This window comes from Pteronotus mesoamericanus, unplaced genomic scaffold (genome assembly GCF_021234165.1).
Source record: "Pteronotus mesoamericanus isolate MK-2021 breed Mesoamerican mustached bat unplaced genomic scaffold, CSHL_Meso_final scaffold_1066, whole genome shotgun sequence".
NCBI lineage: Eukaryota > Metazoa > Chordata > Mammalia > Chiroptera > Mormoopidae > Pteronotus > Pteronotus mesoamericanus.
The window spans coordinates 1,890,636-1,905,792 of record NW_026555299.1 but is presented as its reverse complement, the minus strand read 5'-3'; the positions used below and the strand labels follow the sequence as shown (position 1 = coordinate 1,905,792).

General features: G+C 37.5%; 1 protein-coding gene across 11 annotated transcripts in view; it reads right to left on the bottom strand.

The window, feature by feature from the left end:
- PHF21A (PHD finger protein 21A) overlaps nt 1-14,826 on the bottom strand; it is a 159,915-nt gene extending 145,089 nt beyond the window's left edge. For 8 of the 11 annotated variants that reach the window (XM_054587091.1, XM_054587098.1, XM_054587090.1 and 5 more), the window contains exon 1: nt 14,568-14,826. The gene's annotated coding sequence lies outside the window, so the exon portion shown is untranslated. Of the gene's footprint in view, nt 1-11,488; nt 11,770-13,320; nt 13,470-14,567 lie in introns of those variants that run through there. The other 3 variants (XM_054587093.1, XM_054587092.1, XM_054587094.1) reach the window with 2 other exon arrangements.
- Nucleotides 14,827-15,157: the final 331 nt, after the last annotated feature.

The window sequence follows — 15,157 nt, the reverse complement described above, 5'->3', positions numbered from 1 at the left end:
CAAGCCTTGCAAAGAAAAGGGAGGAGCCCCAGAATTAAAGGTAAGTAATAATATCTAATAATAGCTACCATTTATTTAATACTTACGAGGTGTCAGGCACTTCTCATAGTTAACACATTCATTCATTTATTCCTCATAACCAGCTCAGAAGATAGGTACTATTATTTATTCATATTTTACAGATGAACACACGGAAGCAGAGGTACAGAGGGTGAAGTGATTTGGCCATGGTCACAGAGCTAATATAGGGGAAAGCCAGGGTTTGAGCCCATGCAGACTGGCTCCAGCTCCAGAACAAATACTCTTTAACCACTGTACTGTACTGCCATGCTAAAAGCTTCCCTTCACTTGAATTGCATGAAAACAGAACTTTTAATCTTTTCAACAAAATTACTAAATGGTAAGCCTTTGCACTTTGACTAATTGAGAGAAAACTGTAGTGCTATTCTAAGCATGCGCACCAGACTTCTTTACAGGCACACAGGATATGCCCCTGGTGATTAGATCATTACGCTGTTCAGGAAGTCGCACCCTGTAAATCTGGTTAAGAGCCCCCAGGCCCCTCTCTCTCCACACTCAGACCCACACTAACCATGCACAGAAAGAAACGGGCAATTCAGTGATGTCCTAGTGCAATCTTCTATAAACTGAATGTCACTCTGGAAATATCCAAGTGTGTACAGTGCCCTTCCATCACCCTTTTTTCTTCTTTCCAAACACCATAAAAAATACCACAAAGGGAATGAATGAATTTAAGCTATTTAAAAATCATAACAAATGTCCAATGATAACTACATATTTAAATGAGGAAAAAAAATGCAAAACTCTCATAGTTTTGCAACTTGTCCAAATTCTACATTCAAAAACCACTAGGGCCTCTTTGAAAGACTCAATTCTTAGAATGACTATCTTATTATCATAAATGTGCCTTGAAGGGTACAGAGAAAAGCCCATTTTTGCCTCAGATTCTGCATATCTTGATATGCATACTTAAGATAAGAACCATTACTGTTGCATAAAAAGTTATTGGGCTTTTTACCCTAATGTCTGTATGATAATGTATTTAATTACATAAATAAATTATTAAGCATGGACTTAATATTTATATATTAATATGTAATACATACAGAAAACAAATATACAGAACAGGGCTGGACCTGGAGGTACTGAGAACTTGACACAATGAGAACAGGAACTATTGCAGCTCCCTCCATTGACATCGTAAAGTTGCCACATTTTCTGGGCTCTCTTTTGAATTAATGTGGCATCTGTTCCAAGTACAGAATGCTAACATTTTACTAAAAGATATTTTCATTCTACATTTGTATCTGGTTTGCTTATTATTTGAACTACTGTTTTATTTCAGTGGTCATTATTTCTTTATACCAACTTGTCAATTTGGCATTCCTAACCTATCTCCCCTGAGCACAAAAGAGGTGGGGAGGAACCATCAGCTTAAAACCCTCTAACAGCAATAATTACAATATGCTTTGCATATAGATTAAATAAAGAAAATAAGCAACACAAAGATTTTTGTAGGTTTTTTAGTATTGGGTCCTGATCAGTTAACAGCATCTGTTCCTTTCAGAAAAAGAATTCTGCTCTGAGGTACTGGAGGGTTGGGGTGGGGGTGGGGCAGGGTGGGGGGAGAAGCAAAGTAAACAAATACTAAATAGAATAATTCAAGTTACAAAGTTTAGTCTCCATGAAATGATGATTTCAATAATTTTCACATATCCAACTCTATCGGGTGGTAATTGCTTTTTAAGACATCCTTAAACATGCTGCAGCAAAAAGCCAAATACAACCAGTTGTATTTAACATGCATGCTGCATACTCCACTATGTTACGTCACATCAGGCACAGAGAAGACGCTTACCAAGCTATCCTGCATTCTATAAACTGCCTAACAACAACAGAAAAGGCACTGCCATCTCCATAGTGGGAGTAGGAGCTGTAAGAGTAGGCAGCCTTTTTCTCTTGGTCAACTCTAAATGAAACAAATGAGGCTTATATTTCTGTGTTGAAAGCTCACCTCTCTCAAGGCCCTTTACTCTCCTTTACTCTCATTCTTTCAGCCTTTCTCAGGAAGAAAGGCTGTTTCTTTAAAATTAAAAAGCTGCAAAGGATCACTCCAACTTAAAAGCCCCACACCTTGTACCAACTGTCCTCCAGATATCCCCATGGCTTCCTCTTCTACAGAAGAATGGCCTATCTAGAGCACTGGAGCACTAGTCTCTAAGTGGGTGCACCCACCCTGGGGCAGGAAGGGAGTCATGAGAAAAAATTATTACAACTCATATTTTAAAATCTCATCCTTTTTTAAATTTCACATTACTAGTAGATTTTATAACATACATAAAATACTAGGTTCAGAAAATTATATATAAATATACATTTACTAGTGGCCATAATTTTTTAAAGTTTGGAGACTACAGGTTAAGAAGACTGAAACTAAAACAAAGAGTCAGGAAAATTAGGCTGTGACACTAACCTGCTCAAATTCTTGTCCCTGCCTCAGTTTTACCATCCGTGACATGAACTGAGCCCTTATAGTACACTTATAAGATTATTACAAGAAATAAAAAAATATTATAGGTCGTGGTCTGAGCCACATAAAATGAAAAACCCATATGAATGCTACCAATGATAAGTATTCTTAACTTGGCTTGCTAGAACTTTGAATATATTATAATTTAAGTAAACTGGTACACCCTCTCAGACCCATTTCTTAGACTTTTAAGGCCAGGCTTCAGTACTTCACAAAATCTGGGTCTAAAGAAGCATAAAGCACCTTAGATACAACAAGTGCATTTCTAGTATTAAAAACTCTTTTTTTAACGTCTATAATGAAAAAATTATAACCTATGAAATAAAAATTTTAATTTAAAAATTACAAAGGTGAATTATGACTAATAACCTTAGTAACAAGTTAAAACTCTCAAAGCCAGACTATATTTAATATAGATTATAAGGCCTCAGTGTGTCTTTTTTTTTATAAGGCCAAAAAAAAAACAAATTATTGGCATGTTCAATAATTTACCTTGTCTTTATTATTATTTTTTTATTTTTCTTTTTTTCCTGCTTTAAAAGCTGCTGGGTTACCATATCACCATTTGGTGATGGCTGAGTTAAGGATCGGGATGGGGGCAAGGTCTGCCAACTATCACACGTTAAGGTGTGAGTACCAGATCTAATTCCTAAGCAGGGTATCTGTATGCTGATTAAGCAGTACTGGCTTGAGTTTCTAGTAATTAAAACATTACAAATATTTTCTTAGTTTTAAAACCTTATTTTACTTTGTAAATATTGAATGAATGCCTCCTAACAACCCAGAAGAGAGACTACCAGTTAAAAAAAATTATCTGAAAACACATCTTTTTGTAAGTAGGTACCAGAATAACCTAGTAGAATTCTGAAAATGATGCTTCCTAAATTACAATACTTGTGCAGGACAGAAAACAATGTTGTCATTTTAAATTGGTTAACAATTTTTAAAGTTTTCAAAATAATACAGACTATCCCTAAGGCATTAGGCACAAATAAAAAGTACTTAAAAGGATTTTTGCCCACAGGTAATAATCATTCTAGGGCATTAGGTTTATAATCTTAAATGCATAAATCTTACCCTCCTCTCGCCTTCCAACTCCACTCCCAGAGCCCACCTGAGCCTTATTTTAAAAAATAGCAAGGTTTAAAAATAGTCACCAGAAAAAAGTAGATTTCAGAGACTATTATAGTATAATCCTATTTTTTAATATATTATACATTTTGAAATACACAGGAAAATTCAAGTGCAGAAAAAGAATGGGTAACTAATTTTCTACTTTATACATATCTATATTTCTTAAAAATAATATTATAAATCCTCTAAAATATTGAGTTACATTGGACTAACTGAAATAGCAAAAGTAAACTACATTATTTGCATCTACTAAGAAAATATATTAAATAACCTACCATGCTAAAGTGCCCAACTTCCAACTTTCCAGTAATGGGCAGACCCCACTCCCTACTAGGTAGACACCGTGCTTAGTGATGGGCATATCCCTGTGATTTCACTTCCATTCCATTTCAATGCATACTATTTTCAAAATATTCAACCTAACCCAAAACAAAATCAGTATGAAACATTCTCAAAATGATACTTCATCACCGTGGCCATTTCGGTAAATTAAAAACTTCTTTAGAAATTCACTCTCTATGAGCATTACATAGTTTAGTATAGCATTATGACTTAAGAGGAGAGGCTCTGGAATCAAACCTGGGCCTGCATTTACACTGCATCATTTGCTACCAATGTGATTCCAGGGAAACCTTTATTTCCTCATCTGTAAAATGGGGGCAGGGTAATAACAGTAAATCATCAGAATATTGCTGTGAAGATTAAAATTAAATGAGACCCTATATGTAAAAAGGCTCAGCACTATATATAGTAAATACGCAGTAAATATTACATTAGTGTTAATTAATATTGTAACAACAGATAACCCTGAGGTACAAAAACTTTATAACTTACCAAATATTTAAAGCCTTATATCTATGCCATTCCTCTAAGAATAGGGATATTTGTGGAAGTTTATACACTGACACATAAAAAGGTTTTCAACATACAAGTTCGTAATTAACTTTTAATTATCACAACACACCACTACATTTATGATATTTGTGTGTACACACACATACACACATATGCATCAGCACATACCGTCAAGAACTATGCTGTAAACATGTAAAAACTTTTTTATTGGCCATGGTAGGGGAGATCTAGATCACCAGTTATAATCTAATTCTTATATTTAAATTTTTAAAAAATATTAACATTAATAACAGAACATGGACAAATATCTTAAAATCCAGCCATCTATTAGTGACTAAAAACTCAACTTATACACACTATTGTAGTCTATAAAGTATATTCATGAGTATTAACTCATCGAATCCTTTTAACAGCATAGTGAGGCAGGCTTTTACTTTTATGCCCAATTTACCACTGGGAAAACTAAATCCCAGCAACAGTGAATGCTCAGCTAGTGAGAGGACTGACCTTAAAGCCAGGTCTTCTGACATCATCACAACTGTTTTATTTACATTGGTCTGTGAAATGTCATTTTTAAAAAAGACAGAAAAGTGTGCTCCGTAATTTAGGCGGTTCAGAGGACTCTATAGGGAATTACACGTATCTGCCAGTTGTACGCTCATTTCCTCTCCTTATTTCCAACTTCAGTATTTCAAGAATTTCAGAAGTACATATAACTATAAAATGTATCTAAGGAGAATTAATCCAAACCTGTTATTTCTCACATTGGCCAATTAATACCATAGACTACTTTCTACTTATATTTAGTCCTTTGTATTTAACTTCTTTAGAATGACTGCATTTCTTTCATTCTAATATTAGGTCTTAAAAAGACAAATTAATATAAAATAAATCAAACCATTCATAATGTGGATGTATATCAGACTAGATTCCATAAATTTTGACATGTCTAAAAAATCTAATGTCTAATACACAAATATTAACAAATTTCAGTTCACACTTATGGGGGGATGGTTAATGTTATTACAGTGGTTTGGTTTGTTTTATAAACAAGTAGTTAAATAATTACTACTAAAGGCAGAGTTTTCTTAAATGAATACAGCAGCCCTCAACAGTAATATTCGAGGAACTCTGCACAAGAGAAAAAGCTGGAGTAGATACTGGCCAAACAAGTAAGAAAGGCATTTCCCTGGTTCTGCATACACTCAAACTAAGACACACATATTGCAGCTTATGCTTACTTTTTTCAATATTCCCAGGTGTCCCTTTCTCTTCTCAAAAAGCTAAAAGGGACCAGCCATGCAGATAAAAATATCCTACAAATTCAAGAGCCTAAAAGAAGTTAGAGATGCCTAAAATTAAAAAAAAAAAATTTAAAGATGTATGATTTTTTTGAACCTAACATTTTAAGTACAACCCACAGACTTAAAACTACATTTTCTTTCTGGGGCTGCTCATTGACCTCAATTACATCAATCCTGTAACACCGTGAATGTGGTGACAGATTAGTTCATGCCTCTAAACACAACAGAGTTTTTCCAAGTTTACACACACTGTGACGCGAAGAACAATTTTTCAGCATCTTACTTTCACTAATGAACTAGTTTGGATATTCTACTAGTGCAAACATTATGAACAAAGAAATTTTCATTATCTTCTGAACTCTCAAAGTCAACCAAAGGCTACGGTACAGTGGCAGGGAGTACTGAACAGGCAGAACTGAGTCTGGTCAAAGTGCTGTTATTACTGGCTGGTTGTCTTCTTTGGGCATATATCACTTAGGGAGAAATTAAGGTGCAAAGACATTTTATTTGCAGTAAAAAATTCTAAGGAATTGCCACATCATTATCATAGGTGAAAAATCTCAAGGTCTTGTTAGAACAGCCTGGGCTTCTGATCAAATAATAATATGAAAAAAGAAAAAAAAATGTAAAGTGTGGTATTTTTTCATCACAATAATCACTGTTGCTGCTGCTAATTCTAAACATTTACTGAGCATTTATTATGTGCCAGGCACTGTGCTAAACACTTTCACAGATTTTTATCATTTAATCCCTGCAACAACATTCTGATATTAGTTAATAAATAGAGCCTTCAGAAGAACAGAAATTTAGATTTTACAAATGATAACACAAGCAAATTATTAAAGAAACCTTATCTTTTTCTCTACCTTTCAGGTAATACCTTTAAGTATTAAATTTACACTACAACGACATTTATTTTCAGGCATCTGTCTTCCATTTAAAGAATACTGTGATTCTTTAAAATGTTGACAATTATTACAGAAGAATCAAAAAAACTCTGAACTTAAATACTGGCGCTCACACACACAAAAAACCCTTCCATCCAACTTTATTGAATAACTGTCCCCATTCAAAGAAAACAGAACAGCATATACATATCAGGCCCTACAATTACAGGTTTCTAATACCCATACGAGCAATCAGTAATGCTGTAATTATAGAGATTTATATCATCACATACCAAAAAAATTACAATTGCTAAGTCATGTGTTGAATATATATACACAGACATATATATACATATAAATCTATTATTTTACATGTAAATCTTACAGTAACTGATAAAAAACAACAAACTAATCTAAGGTAAACCAAAACACCAGGATGTTTCTAAGACTCACTTTAGGACATCAGCAGCATAATAATTATGATATTAGCAACCAAACTTTACTTAGCAGAAAGTTCTTAGAGGCTTGGGAAGATGTGTATAAAATGGAGTAGACAAGAGGGAAGGGTTCCCTGTGCTGTTTAAATCAACTACAGGTCCCAGCATGCAATGCTCTATTCTGGAGTTTTTAAAAAAAACCCCAAACCCGCAGTGCATCCTGGGACTTGTAGTAAGTAAACCACTTCACTCTGCACAGTAGAGTTTCAACAAAGTCTGAACTATCTAGCACAATTTGACTAAGTCTTATTATCAGGATTAGCCAAATTCAGATTTAATTTGTTCTCTGCTCTGGCACAATTTCTTTACCACATAATGAAAAAAGTATCAATTTATATTTAGCTCAGTATTTTCACATTAGAAAAACCATATACATGATAAGCACATCAAAGAAATGCTTAGAAAGCAAATTTTGATACAATTTAAAAATTGTATTTAAAAACCTAATTTTTGAAACAATTTCCTTAAAGTTTACTTGAATCAGATTCAAAGCTCCCTATCCTACTCCCCAAATAAAAGATTTTAATTGTTTTACTGAGCTTTTCTCTTAACGGTCTTTCAACTTACGTTTTGTAAATGATTTTTCTTAAAGAAAATTCTCATAAGAAAACATTTTCCATACTTTAATACTGCCCACTAGGAAATAGATTCCTATAGTAATACCCACCCAAACACCATCACACACACCAAAAATACACTAAGTTCCTCTTTTTTCAAGTCCTTACTCAAAATTTATCCCCTCCACTTTTACCCTTCATTACCCACACAAACATACATGCGCGCGCACACACACACACATACACACACACCTGTTTCTGGAAAGACCACTTAGAAAAAAATATTCCAACTACAGATGCATTTCTTTCATCCACCAACATCTTCTAAAAACATAAAGATTTTTAAAAGGCTATCAATAACATGTTCAAACGCAAGCAAGAAACTGACGCTGCCATCTATGTTTATATGGATTCTACACTCACCCCTATTTTCTGCAAGCCTGGAGGAGGAGGCTGAGAAAGAACTAAGTGCAATCTGCATCAGGAGGCCTAACACAGGTGGTGGGTTATTTTCAGGCAACAGCACCTTCACAAACATGCTGTGGAATACAGTCCAAGAAATTTCTAACAAGAAAAGATAAGCTGGCAAACAAATTCAACACAATCCAGCTAAAAATCACCTACAACACATGCTACCACATTTCACCATAAAAGTGACAGGCTACAACAGGATCTGAAGCTTCATCAATACAACATACTGTCCATAAGGCCAGAGATAGCAGTTGCCATGGTTACTATCACCCACTTTTATCAGGAAATTACTGTCATTACTCTGAAGTTTTTGGTACTTATTTAAAATTTTTTTAAAAACACAGTTTAGGGTTCTCACTGTTAATTGAGTGAAAAAATCAACTACTGTTTGATTTGTAAGTATGCTGCCTTAGAGATGCACATGGTTAACAATACTTGGATCTGCAGCAGAAAAAAATCAATTCCTCTCTGCCGCTCCTTCTCCTCAAGTACTGACAGTTTGTATTCTCAATGCAGCCAAAACAATAAAACAAAACCCATCTTTTTGGCTTCTGTGTTTAAGTTATTTTTCTCCCCTAGGCCCACAACGAGAGTCAAAATAATGCCTAGATCACCAACCAGTTAGGCCACATCCCCTTCCTATCTCTACATTACCAGTTCACTTTTTTGTCTCCTTAAAAAAAGCAGAAAAACACTCCGGCAGATGATTCCAAAATATAGGTGGAAAGTTTCCTCCAATGAGGCCTCCTCACTATCCTTTATTTTTTTTAAAGTCAGGGAGGGGGATGGCCGCAGTATATTGGAGGGAGAGAGAAATGGAGGGGTATTCAAACTTCCAACCAAGTGTCTAGTGTAAGAAAGTTGCTTCAGGAAAGCCCAAAGGATGACTGAATCTCACATATTATCTCTAAAAGGGAAGAGTTTACAACCACTCCATTGTAAGACTGAACTGACAGACAAGTAATATAAAAGTTATTCTTAAAAGCCTATTTCAACATTCTTACAAAAGATAACTGCTCAAAAATTTCATATACAAATAAGAATTACATGAACGCCTATAAAATAATATGGCCACATATACACACAAACGCACAAAGAAGAAAGCATATGCTATTTAAGAAATAATTGTCTATAATAAATTTTATGCAGTTTTAACAAATTACCTCTTTTTAAAAAAAAATCTCAAAGCAGCAAAAATACACTCCTGGTAAAGTTAAAGTGATCAGAATATACTGCTATAATCCCTAAGAATACTTACAGCCTACAAAAACACCCATGTACAAAAGTTCTTGAGAAGTTAACATAAATCATTAATATTTCCCAGCACATATTAATATGAAGAGTCAAACATGTTTCAAGAAATCAGCTCTGCATATGAAGGAATTCTGTCAAAGGTTAGAGACCTAAAACTTTAATCTCTTCCTTTTCTCCCTTTGAATAGTAATTAAATACAAAAGCCTTTGGCAATAAGATACTAAGGATACAAAATTTAAAAGCACATTACTATAACCTTAACTTTGGTATTTCCTCATGAAAAGCTTTAGTATTCACTGTCTGTGAGATGGAAAAGTTAGTATTACCCTGAGAGGTTTCATTTTCATCTAAACAGTTAAATGTTTCTGTCACTGTTCACGGAAGCAAGTCTGTATATTTAATTACTAATTGGAGTTATTTCATAAAGAACAGTCACTTCTAAAATTTAAGATATGCTCATAAACACAGCGACTCCCAATTATCTATATTTTATTTTATTTTGGTCAAAACATGTGAACAGTCTAGTAAGAAAGCCACAGCTCAAGGCTCTAAACGTTAAACTTTTGAGTTATTTTTAAAAATATTTGTGTTCTCCTCTAGACTTGAGTTGTCATTTCCTCATGCACTCCTCTGAAACAGAAAAATAAAGATCTACACATGTACCTAATACTAATGCATACAGGTATATATCTTTTTCACTTTGAAACAAGTCTGAAAGATTTAGTAGGAATTTTTCAGAAGTTAGCAGAATCAATCAAAACAACCAAAACCTTAACTATGACATCTGTTACTCTGCGTGTTAATGAGAGTCTACACAAGAATCAAGAATTTAAATATTCACTAAAATCAACTACTATCATATCACTGGAGAAAAGAAGAAAAACTTTAATAGGAGATACACATTTCACAAGATCTACAGAAGGAAAAATAATCTTTTTCTTGAATTGTGAGAAACTGCCTAGGCAGCATTTTTTAAACAAAGCTTCAAAACTGTAACAAAGAGCTTTTTGGTAGCCACAGCAGTACTAAAAAAAAAAAAAAAAAAAAAGTCATAAGGTGTTCAAGGTGCACTTTTAATGCACTCATTTCCCCAAATGATATGGAGAAAGTTAACATTTTAAAGACAGAAGCTTCTGTCCATATATTAATTAGTTACCTATCTCAACAACTTAGCATCTGCATGGCTTCTGACAATTTACAAAGGACCTTCACATGTATTATCTCATTTGATCTTACAGAGAAAAAAGTACAGCAATTTGTCTAGAAAACAGGCAAAATTCAAAGCAGGTTTATCAAATTTTCTATATATTCCTAAGTTTTTAAACTTTAATATAAAACTTTACAAGCCACCAAGTAGCATGATATTTCCAGTGATAAATCAATTCACCTAACACTAACAAGAGTTTCAAATACCAAGTACTATAAATGCTATGAAACTTCTTTTATCTTTATGGAGTTATTGTTAGTAATGGACATATCATCAGCAAAGCAATGATCTATACCCACAAATATAACTTTACTTACATATAGTTGAAGAGTTTCAGCCTTTGGAGGCCAATTCAAATACATCAACTGTATGTATTTATAAAGCTGAGAGCATAAGAATTTGTCTATTAAGATAACTGCCCATAGGTTTAAGAAAAAATAAACACAAAAAGAGTATAAAATTTTCTTCATACACTATCTCCCTTTCCACAATCTCAAGTACTCTAAATCCTATTTGTATTACTATTACAGGGATGATCACAAAATGTCTCAAGTCATATCAACTACTAGTTTATAGCCATTGCACATAATACAAGAATAACTCCAAAGTGAAATAATTCTAACAGCACTCTGTAACTAGGCACATCATCTTTAAGGTATCCATAATAACAAATCTACTTTGTATAATATTGTAAGCAGGTAAAAAGCCGTCAAAGATTACAGTTTTAAATAGCAAGTATAATTTATTAATGGAACTTTTAAATAGACTTACTCAAAATCTTTCTGGAACTTTAGAGTGTTAATCTTGTTGCTTAGTTGAAGCTAAGTAGAGCTGTCATAAGTAGCAAGACCCTCAAAATTCAGAGATGTGCTTATCTTGCTGTAGCACCTCCTGCTGGATAGCATTTAGAGCTCTTCATGTAAGCAGAAGAAGATTTCTGAGGCAGCTCCTTCCAGATGATTGAATGGGAAAAAGGATGGACCCTTCAAAGCTAAAAGAAATAGGGCCCCGTCCATCACTTATGCCTCTTAAAAATAAAATCTGGCATAGGCAGAAGTCTTTTTAACCTATTACTATTCCATTTCTGTAAGGACCTGCCTGAGTCCAAAGTACAAAATGCTTAAAGAAAGCTTGTAAAATTATCTAAAAACTGTTAAAAAGCAGTCAAAAGCACTCAAGCAAAAGACTATTATGGCCAGCCAAACAACACCACTCATATTGCAAATACTATTATGTTAACAAAAGCAAACATCTGGCATAAAGAAAAGCACCTGAAATAATTTTTTACATGTTAGCCAGAAGTTTGTGTTTTGAGAATTTTCTGCACTATTACCATGCTCTTCACTTAAGGATAGATGTACATCTACAGAAGTTTTAAGTACAGAAAATTTTTATAAACATAGCTGTACATCTACATAAGTTTTAAATACAAAATTTTTTTATAAACATGAGTAACTACACATAAAAATGTCCTCTTTGCCCTCAAAAGGTATGTCCTGAGATTTTAAAATACATTCTTCAGACATTTTAAATAGAATCTATAGCTCATTTTAAGCCCATGATGTGGATCCATACACAAGTGGAAACAGAAAAAGGGAATAGGCAGGAACTTACCAAAATCAAAATGAGTAATAGTATTTCCCGTAAAAATGGAGTAAGTCTCCTACAATACCGTGAAACCAAGTAAATTATGAAACTTAAAAAAAGGGGGAGGGGGCTAGTCTTCAAAACTAAAAGAAAAGCTGACCTATTTATTTCTACTGCCCAAACATGAATGAACATCAAATGCAAACAAACAACATAAACACTGAAAAGTACACTTATATATCTTAGCCCCTATTTCAGTCCCGTTACTAGGCCCTCAATGAAACAACAGATGTTGATGAGTATCCTCTATAAAAGGAGATATTCCAGCTCCCTGCCCTAAAGAATCCCTATAAAGTATGCCCATGAAAAGGCTTCCTTCCTAGAGTGCACACTGCTTTAAAAAAACAACAAAAAACTTTCATCAGCCCAAATTAATCTGATTCTAATATTCAGCTATCAATTATTAATATATAAATGTTCTTCCTTCTCTAAAGTCCCCAGCTAAAGCATCTACATTCCTAACACTTACTATGAACAAAAAATGAACAGCTCGCTCCTCGACGACAGGGCAAATCTTTGAAATCCAAAACACAGCCACAAAGTTCACTGTCAAGGCCAGTGCTGAGGCCCACACAGGCCCGGACCTTAACTCACGTTTGATATTCTAGAAAGCCATACACGCAGAGACATCATTTAAAAACAACACAATGTGGACGTGCAGAGTGAGATTCCCTACTTCAAGACCTAAACAAAGAATATCTCAACATATGACCAGAATATGATGACACTAGACTCACCAATGAAAACAAAACCTGCCTACCATTAGCAGTTGTACCCTCATCTCAACAACTCAACTACTTAGAAATCACTCTCGGCACATCTGCACCCCACAACCGGCGTGTGGCCTTCTCCGGGGGTGCAAGCCACAGACAAAGTTGAAAGGAGACATTCTTCCCCTGGTGCCCAAATCTAGATATCAACCCCTCCCCTAACAGTGCCACCTTGCTGCTACCCACCATAGCGAACGTGGTCAGGGGAAAAAAAAGAAATCCTAACAGCACCGCTCAGCAGAATAAAGAGACCAAAGACAGGATGACGAGAAGTGTTGGGAACTGCGTGCACGACGGGGCTGGACCAAACGGAAAGAGTCCCACTCCGCGCGCCCCTCCCCCCCGGCGGGGGCGCGGGCGGGGGAGGGGCGGCTGCGGCCCCTCTCGGAGCGGCCTGCCAACCCCGGCCCGCGCGGGGTCCCGGGGGCGCCCCGCGGCCGCGGGCGGTGGGGGCGAGTGCGGGAGGGCCGGCCCCGGGGTGAGGGGTGCAGGCAGACTCTCCGGAATAACAAGTTGCAGAAGAAGAAGAATAAGCGGAATTTCCCCAACGCTTCTCCGGCTACCCAAGACAAATGCACCAACACACACACACACACACACACACACACACACACACACACACATACACACACACACACACACACACACTCGGGCCCGGCAGCGTCAGCAGCCGCAGCTTTTTTTTTTTTTTATAACCAGATCCCTCAGTCACCAAACAAGATGGTTTTCCAAAAAAAAAAAAAAAAAAAATTAAATAAATAATCATAATAAAAACTTCCCCCCGACAGCATCCCGGGGAGGGGGAGGGTGATGAAAGAGCCAAGGCGACCATCTCTGGGCGGAGGGACTGCCAAAGGGGGCGGACAAGACTCCGCGCCCCCCGCCCCCGCCGGTGGCCCCCTCCCCGGCCCCCAGCTGGGACAATGTGACGCCCCCTCCCCGCCACCCCCGGCGCGCCGCCTCTGTCACCCGCTCCGGCCCTGCACTCAGCGCCCAGGCTCCCGAGGCTGCTCATAAACTTACTTCCAATTTATCCTGGGGAGGGGTGGAGGGCAGAGGGGAGGAAGGGGGGGAGACAAGGTTTTTCCATTGTCTTTTTTTAGGGGGGGAGGAATAGGAAGGGCACGCAGGGGGGCGCCCCGAAGGGGAAGTTATTGCTCAAATCTCAAGTTGACTGCGGGGTCCTGGCAAGAACACCCCCCTTTTCCTCCTCCCTCCCACACACCCCTCCCCTCCCCCCACAACAAACTCCAGGCAAGCAGCCCCTGTTCCTCCCAGAGACAAATACCAGAGACAAGACAGAGAGAGGGAGAGGGGAAGGAGGAGAGAGGGGGAAGGGGGAGGGAGGGGAAATAGAGCTACTCAAGAAAAAAAAAAGAGAGAGAGAGAGGAGAGTGAGGAGAAGAGAGAATGGAAAAGCTGGGATACTGCACCCTCCTGCTGGCTGGCAGTCCCCCCTGGCAGCTGGAGGCAGGAACTCTGAGCAGGAGAAGCAGGAGGAGGAGGAGGAGGGAACTCTTCTTCATGGGGAGGGAGGGAAGAAGCTGGAGCTGCTGCTGCTGCTTCTGCTGCTGCTCTGGGCCTCTCGCACTTTTTAGATATTAGTGTGTTAAGATGGTAGGTTGTTCCCTTCTCCCTCCTCCTCCTCCTCTCGCTCTCTCTCTCTCTCTCTCACTCACTCTCTCTCTCTCTGGGCTGTTTCTTTCCTCCTCTTCCCCAGGCAAAGGGGGGGGTGGGGAGGAGGGGGTGGGGGGGGAGGAACTGGATCCTCCTCCTCCTCCAGGAGGGACACACACAGGCCCCGGGCCGGAATAGGAGGGGGGAAATCAGAGCAGCAGGAGAGAAACTGTGGGAGACAAACAAGCCCAACTCTTCATCCTCCTCCTCCTCCTCCTCTCAGCAGCAGCAGCGAGCACCACCAGCCCATTCACCACCCGGCCCCGGGCCGCAGCACCTCCGCCGCCTCAGCCCGGGGATCCCTCCGCCCAGGCCCAGACACACTCGCCCGCGCGGGAGCCCGCCG